Below are 8,274 nucleotides of genomic sequence, written 5' to 3' on the forward strand. Positions count from 1 at the left end.
GGGACAGGGAAACTAAGAGATGAGGCTGCAAATTCTTGTTACACTCGCAAGTAAAAAATGCTAAAAAAAATGATGACAGTATGTCAAAATTTTAAAGGTGTCTGAACAGCTCATATATCAAACATTTCAAGAGTGCCAGTGAAAACCAGATGGGCTAATGTTTTAGGAGTAAAGGTCTTTCTCAAAATATAGAGTGACATTGACATTGTAGGAAAAAATGAATAAATATAGATTCACTCTAACAAAGCCTAAAATAAAAGCCTTCACAAGATAAAGAGATCCACTAATAATTTAACTGCTAGGAAGAAAAAAATTTAACATTCTTCTGTTGAGGATAACAAAATTAAGATTTTCTGCAATATATCATCTATAATGTTTTATATATAGTTAAAATTTTAGACATGTGAAGAGGCAGGAAAATTGAATCCATAATAAAAGGAGAAAGCAAGTGAATAGAAAAAGATACTCAGATGGCACATTTGTTGGAATTAGCAGCCAAAGACTTCAAATTTACTATTAGAAATATGTTAAATAATTTACAGTAAAAGATGAATAGAGTGGCAAAGATATAAGGAATTTTAGGACAGATTGAAATCTCTTTAAAAAGTACCAAAAAGAAATCTGAGAACTAAAAAGATACAATATTTGAAATAAAATTATTAGATGGGAATAATAATAATACAGAGAAAAGAATCATGGTACTTGAAGACCAGTAAATAGAAACTATTCAATCTAATCTGAAGCACAGATAGAAAAAATATATATATGAAAAAATAAACAGAGCCACAAAGACAAGGGGATGATAAAAACAGTCTAAAATACATGTAATTGTTGTCCCAGGAGGAGGAGCAAAAATGGGAAAGAAAAAATATTAACAGTGACTAAAAATTTTAGTAGATTTTAAAAACATCAATCTGCAGAGCCAAGAAGAAAGGAAATTCCAAGCTGGACAAGCTGGTGTGGTAAAAACCACACCAGGTGTCAGTATGGTCAAACTGCTAAAAATGAGATATAAAGAGAACATCTTGAAAGCAACCAGTTAAAAAAAGAGAGAGAAAAAAAGAAAAAAGGGAGAGAGAGAGAGAGAGCAAGCACAAGCAATGCATGAAGTAGAGAACAATAAACAGGACAGCTAATTTCTCAGAAGTAATGGAGGGCAAAAGGCAAAGAAATGACATCTTTAAAGTGCTTAAGAAAACAAATTGCCCTCCCATCATGAAACTTGCTCAAGCCTCTTAGATAGCTTCATCCACCAGAGGGCAGACAGCAGAAGCAAGAAGAATTACAATCCTGAGGCCTGTGGAACAAAAACCACATTCACAGAAAGACACACAAGATGAAAAGGCAAAGGTCTATGTACCAGATGAAGGACCAAGATAAACCCCCAGAATAACAACTAAATGAAGTGGAGATAGGCAACTTTCCAGAAAAAGAATTCAGAAAAATGATAGTGAAGACTATCCAGGACCTCAGAAAAAGAATGGAGGCAAAGATTGAGAAGATGCAAGAAATGTTTAACAAAGCCCTAGAAGAATTAAAGAACAAACAAACAGAGATGAACAACACAATAACTGAAATGAAAAATACACTAGAAGGAATCAATAACAGAATAACTGAGGCAGAAGAATGGATAAGTGACCTGGAACACAGAATGGTGGAATTCACTGCTGTGGAACAGAATAAAGAAAAAAGAATGAAACGAAATGAAGACAGCCTAAGAGACCTCTGGGACAACATTTAACACAACATTCACATTATACAGGTCCCAGAAGGCAAAGAGAGAGAGAAGGACCTGAGAAAATATTAGGAGAGATTACAGTCGAAAACTTCCCTAACATGGGAAAGGAAATAGCCACCTAAGTCCAGGAAGCACAGAGAGTCTCATACAGCATAATCCCAAGGAGAAACATGCTGAGACACATAGTAATCAAACTGGCAAAAATTAAAGACAAAGAAAAATTATTGAAAGCAGCAAGGGAAAAACAACAAATAACATACAAGGGAACTCCCATAAGGTTAACAGCTAATTTCTCAGCAGAAACTCTACAAGCCAGAAAGGAGAGGCAAGATATAATTAAAGTGATAAAAGGGAAAAACCTACAACCAAGATTACTTTACCCAGCAAGGATCTCATTCAGATTTGATGGAGAAATCAAAAGCTTTACAGACAAGCAAAATCTAAGAGAATTCAGAACCACCAAACCAGTTCTACAACAAATGCTAAAGGAACTTCTCTAAGTAGGAAACAAAAGAGAAGAAAAAGACCTACAAAAACAAACCCAAAACAATTAAGAAAATGGTAATAGGAACATACATAACAATAATTACCTTAAAGGTGAATGGATTAAATGCTCCAACCAAAAGACACAGGCTCGCTGAATGGATACAAAAACAAGATCCATATATAGGCTGTCTACTAGAGACACACTTCAGTCCTAGGGACACATACAGACTGAAAGTGAGGGGATGGAAAAAGATATTCCATGCAAATGGAAATCAAAAGAGAGCTGGAGTAGCAATACTCGTATCAGATAAAATAGACTTGAAAATAAAAAGTGTTACAAGAGACAAGGAAGGACACTACATAATGATTAAGGGATCAATCCAAGAAGAAGATATAACAATTAAAAATATATATGCACCCAACATAGGAGCACCTCAATACATAAGGCAACTGCTAACAGCTCTAAAAGAGGAAATCGACAGTAACACAATAATAGTGGGGGATTTTAACACCTCACTTACACCAATGGACAGATCATCCAAATGAAAATAAATAAGGAAACAGAAGCTTTAAAAGACACAAAAGATCAGATAGATTTAACTGATATTTATAGGACATTCCATCCCAAAATAGTAGAATACACTTTCTTCGCAAGTGCACAATGAACATTCTGCAGGATAGATCACATCTTGGGTCACAAATCAAGCCTCAGTAAATTTAAGAAAATTGAAAACATATAAAGCATCTTTACTAACCACAACGCTATGAGATTAGAAATGAATTACATGCCAAAAAAAGTAAAAAAAATAAAAAATAAAAAAGGGCTTCCCTGGTGGCGCAGTGGTTGAGAGTCTGCCTGCCGATCCAGGGGACATGGGTTCGTGTCCCGGTCTGGGAAGATCCCACATGCCAAGGAGCGGCTAGGCCCATGAGCCATGGCCGCTGAGCCTGCGTGCCCGGAGCCTGTGCTCCAAAACGGGAGAAGCCACAACAGTGAGAGGCCCACATATCGAAAAAAAAAAAAAAAACCGTAAAAAACACAAACACATGGAGGCTAAAAAATACATTACTAAATAACCAAGACATCCCTGAAGAAATCAAAGAGGAAATCAAAAAATTTCTAGAGACAAATGACAATGAAAACACAATGATCCAAAACCTATGGGATGCAGCAAAAGCAGTTCTAAGAGGGAAGTTTAGAGCTATACAAGCCTACCTCAAGAAACAAGAAAAATCTCAAATAAACAATCTAACCTTACACCTAAATGAACTGTAGAAAGAAGAAAAAACAAAACCCAAAGATAGCAGAAGGAAAGAAATCATAAAGATCAGAGCAGGAATAAAGGAAATAGAAACAAAAAAAAATAGCAAAGATCAATAAAACTAAAAGCTGGTTCTTAGAGAAGATAAACAAAATTGATATACCATTAGACAAACTCATCAAGAAAATGAGGGAGAGGACTCAAATCCATAAAATTAGAAATGAAAAAGAAGTTACAACAGAGACTGCAGAAATACAAAGCATCCTAAGAGACTACTACAAGAAAGTCTATGCCAAAAAAATGGACAACCTGGAAGAAATGGACAAATTCTTAGAAAGGTAAACCTTCCAAGACTGAACCAGGAAGAAATAGAAAATATGAACAGACCAATAACAAATAATGAAATTGAAACTGTGATTAAAGGTCTTCCAACAAACAAAAGTCCAGGACCAGATGGCTTCACAGGTGAATTCTAACAAACATTTAAAGAAGAGCTAACACCAATCCTTCTCAAACTCTACTAATAAATTGCAGAGGAAGGAACACTCCCAAATGCATTCTATGAGGCCACCATCACCCTGATACCAAAACCAGACAAAGATACTACAAAAAAAGAAAATTACAGACCAATGTCACTGATGAATATAGATGCAAAAATCCTCAGCAAAATACTAGCAAACAGAATCCAACAACACATTTAAAGAATCATACACCATGATAAAGTGGGATTTATCCCAGGGATGCAAGGATTCTTCAATATACCCAAATCAATCAATATGATACACCATATTAACAAACTGATGGATAAAAACCATATGATCAACTCAATAAATGCAGAAAAAGCTTTTGACAATATTCAACAACCATTTATGATAAAAACTCTCCAGAAAGTTGACATAGAGGGAAACTACCCAAACATAATAAAGGCCATATATGACAAACTTATATCAAACGTCATTCTCAATAGTGAAAAACTGAAAGCATTTCCTCTAAGATCAGGAACAAGACAAGGATGCCCACTCTCACCACTATTATTCAACATAGTTTTGGAAGTCCTAGCTGTGGCAATCAGAGAAGAAAAAGAAAGAAAAGGAATACAAATTGGAAAGGAAGAAGTAAATCTGTCACTGTTTGCAGATGACATGATACTATACATAGAGAATCCTAAAGATGCCACCAGAAAAATACTAGAGCTAATCAATAAATTTGGTAAAGTTGCAGGATACAAAATTAATGCACAGAAATTTCTTGCATTCCTATACACTAATGATGAAAAATCTGAAAGAGAAATGAAGGAAACAGGTACATATAGCATATAAAGCATATATGGCAAAATGTTAACCTTTGGGGAATCTGGGTGAAGGATATATAAAAATTCTTTGTACTATCTTTAAAAGCTTTCTGTACACAGTACAAAGTTAGAAATAAGGAAAAAAAAACTGTACATTTACCTAGAATTTTATATACAGTGAAGGTATTCTTCAAAAAGGAAGCCAAAATAAACTTTCAGAAAAACAAAACCAAAGAGAATCTAGGACTAACAGAGCAGAGTTGCTACGGTCACCACAGGAAGTGAATCCAGCTGAAGGAAATGAGACTGGAAATAATTCTTGCCTTATATGAAGTGGTATGATATTAATTCAAGGTAGGCGAAAAGTTAAGGAAACACATTGTAATCCCTAAAATAACCACTATAAAACTAATTGAACCAGTGAATAATAAAATTCTATGTAGGAGATCAAATAGAATACTAAAAACAGTCAATTATTTTCATTATTTTAACAGAAAGTAAGGGAGGGGATGGAAACTAGGGACTTGAGGGCTCCTGGCCCAGTGTTCTGCCTCCTTGGTGTGGGCTGGACCCTGCTGCCCCCTCAGCAGAAAATTACTAAGGAAATAAATGGCATTCTACAAAAATTGAGGCAGAAGATCAAAATCTGAGTCGTAGGCAGGTTGAATTTCGATAAAGTGCAGGTGAAGCTGGGAAATGATATGGTTAAAAAAATATGATTATGTGTTTCCAGGAAATGGCTTCATAGCATACAAAGATGGGCAACTCTTATATAAACAGAATATTCAAGGTCACCTTGGTAAGGCCCTAATCCAAGATTTAATCAATGACTGTCTGAGCTACATTGTAGAAACCAAACTCCTGAAGAAGAAGGGGTGCTTTCATTGAAATTCTAAATGAGATGTGAATTCATCCTCTATTGAAAGAAGCTGCAGCCCCAAAGAACACATGGAGTTCTATATGCATTATAAAGAAATAAAATATAAGACAAAAATGTGTAGCAGATCTGTGGAAAGCATTTGCAAATAAAGGCCTCACCTTTTCTGTAGGAGGCCAAATCAGCTTTGAGGTCTTTTGGGATCGATAGAGAAAGAGGTATTGCCTGGGACATGTGGAAAATCATGGTTATAAGACCATTTCTTTCTTTGGAGACAAAACTGTGGCAGGTGGGAACGACCATGAGATCTTCACAGACCTGGGAACTGCAGGCCACACGAGTCTGTGCCTGAGGACACAGGAAAGATCTGTGAAGAGCTCTTGTACTCATGGTCATTTTCCCTGTGGGAAGAAGAGGGAGCTAATGAGCCTGACAGGGGCATTCGGTGGCCAAACCCAAGGTCTCCCCTTCATATGCCCACATGACCCAGCCCAGGCCAGGCTCTCCACAGGGTTCAGTCAACTCATAGGGTCCTGACAGTGATATCCTCATGCAGCAGAGAAACCTCCCTCTATCCCCAAACACGTGAGGCCTTCCACCTCCAATGCCAGAAGAGAGAAGAAAAGCCTTGTCAAGAATGGAGCAAAGGAATAACCCCACCAATAGACTTTATCCCCCAACTCCATATTTGCAATCACAGTATGCCTGGGCTTTGGGGAAACTTCCTATCATTCTAGAAAGAACAAATGTGCCGGGACCCTCCCTCTTCATGGGTCCTGTGATAAATGTAACAGATATTTATGTTTGGATCCCCTGCATCAATAACAGAAAGGGGGATTTGTGATGAGAAAGAAAGGACAGGACAATTACAATGATTCAACCCTGGGAAAAAAGTCTAAAAAACACTTTCTGAAATGAAGCTCCCTCCTGAGTGTCAGTTTGATGGGGCTTTGAAACTGAGAAGAATGTGATCACTGTGGTGGTATTCAGTTAAGTGACTCTGTACAATCTTTCTTTTCCAATCCTGCTTCCTATTTGTGAGGTGCAGACCTCAGTACGGGCTGCTGACAGATGACTGGCCAAGTGACCACTGACCCCAAGTAGTTTGCACTCAGCTTTCCCAGAAGGCAGATCAGCTCTGTATCCACTACACCTTGAATACCCTGGCTGGTTCTCAGCAACCACGGAGATGGGAGGAAATAGAAACCAACAACCTCTGGTTAGAGAACTGGCACCAGCAGAACTGCCCTTCCCTTGGATGTAGGTTCTGATCCCAGGTCTGGAGAAACTAACTTGGGATGTTAAATTTTACTAAAAGTATCTTCTTATTGGACCTGGCTGGCTTCCCAAAGGCATTATTTGCCTCTAGTTTCTCAGGTAAGAGCTTAGATTATTCATAGGAATAGGAGCTGCACTTTATCTCTATGCAGGCTTTTTAATAAAAGTTGTCCACTCAGGCCCTCACCTAGACTTTGACTTAAGGGGTGAGAGCAGCTGTGGTTGGGACCCTCTCTCCTCCCTTCCACATTCTGCGAGTTCTTTGTGAAACTGGAGGCAGCTCAAGGCCCTAGTTCAGAACACAGCTGAAGAGAGCTCCCAAGATAATTGTTCACACGTCACTTTTCAGTATCTGGCAATGTTGAGACCCCCAAACCCTGCACAGATAGGTGCTGGGACCAGCTTCAGTCTACAGTGTGGCCTCTGCTGGGGGTCACCTACCTGAATCCTGGGCCAGGGGGAGCCCTGTGCTCTGCATCCCCTGCCTCCCAGCCCCCAAACTGTTGCTTGCATCAGATAAACCTGGTTCCCTCCAAACCTGCTGGCTGCTCAGTCTTCTCTTAGCTCAGGATTGGGTTGGGAGAACAAAAGAAGAAATGCTGGCCTATGAAGTCTGCCCGGCTCAACCACTCTGTTTACTACACACAGGACTGTCTTTCTCAGTGATTCCCAGGCATGACCGTCCAGTGGTATCTTTCCTTGTAGAATTTTGCAAATGATACTGCAATGACCTTTCAAAGTGAAAAGTAGTAAATTAAAGTGATTTTGTTGTTTCCTAAAAAACAAGGCAAAAAAAAAATAAAAAGGCAGTGAAGGCTAAACAAAGGACAAAGAACAGATGATAAAAAATAGGACAGGGCTTCCCTGGTGGCGCAGTGGTTGAGAGTCCGCCTGCCGATACAGGGGACACGGGTTTGTGCCCCGGTCCGGGAAGATCCCACATGCCGCGGAGCGGCTAGGCCAGTTGCCATGGCTGCTGGGCCTGCACGTCTGAAGCCTGTGCTCCACAATGGGAGAGGCCACAACAGTGAGAGGCCCACGTACAGCAAAAAAAAAAAAAAAAAGGACAAATAGCAAGAAGGTACAATTAAACCCCCAAATATCAATAATTATACTAAATATAAGTGGACATAATGCTCCTATTAAGAGTCAGAGATTGTTAAACTGGGTAAATAAGCAAAACTCTGTCTATATGCAGTATACAAGAGATGAATTTTAAACACAGGGAAGTTGAAAGTAAAAACATTGGAAAAGTTATACTATGTAAACACAGCAAACTAAAAGTGACATGACTATACTTAGATAAAGTAGACTTCAGGACATGGGGTGTTTCCAGGTATAA

At 38.4% G+C, this 8,274-nt stretch overlaps 1 pseudogene; it reads left to right on the top strand.

Moving 5' to 3' along the window:
* The first annotated feature begins 5,286 nt into the window (after positions 1–5,286).
* On the top strand, positions 5,287–6,139 carry LOC101286665 (phosphomannomutase 2-like; annotated as a pseudogene).
* The last annotated feature ends 2,135 nt before the right edge of the window (positions 6,140–8,274 follow it).

The sequence above is a fragment of the Orcinus orca genome, chromosome 5, assembly GCF_937001465.1.
Source record: "Orcinus orca chromosome 5, mOrcOrc1.1, whole genome shotgun sequence".
Lineage (NCBI taxonomy): Eukaryota > Metazoa > Chordata > Mammalia > Artiodactyla > Delphinidae > Orcinus > Orcinus orca.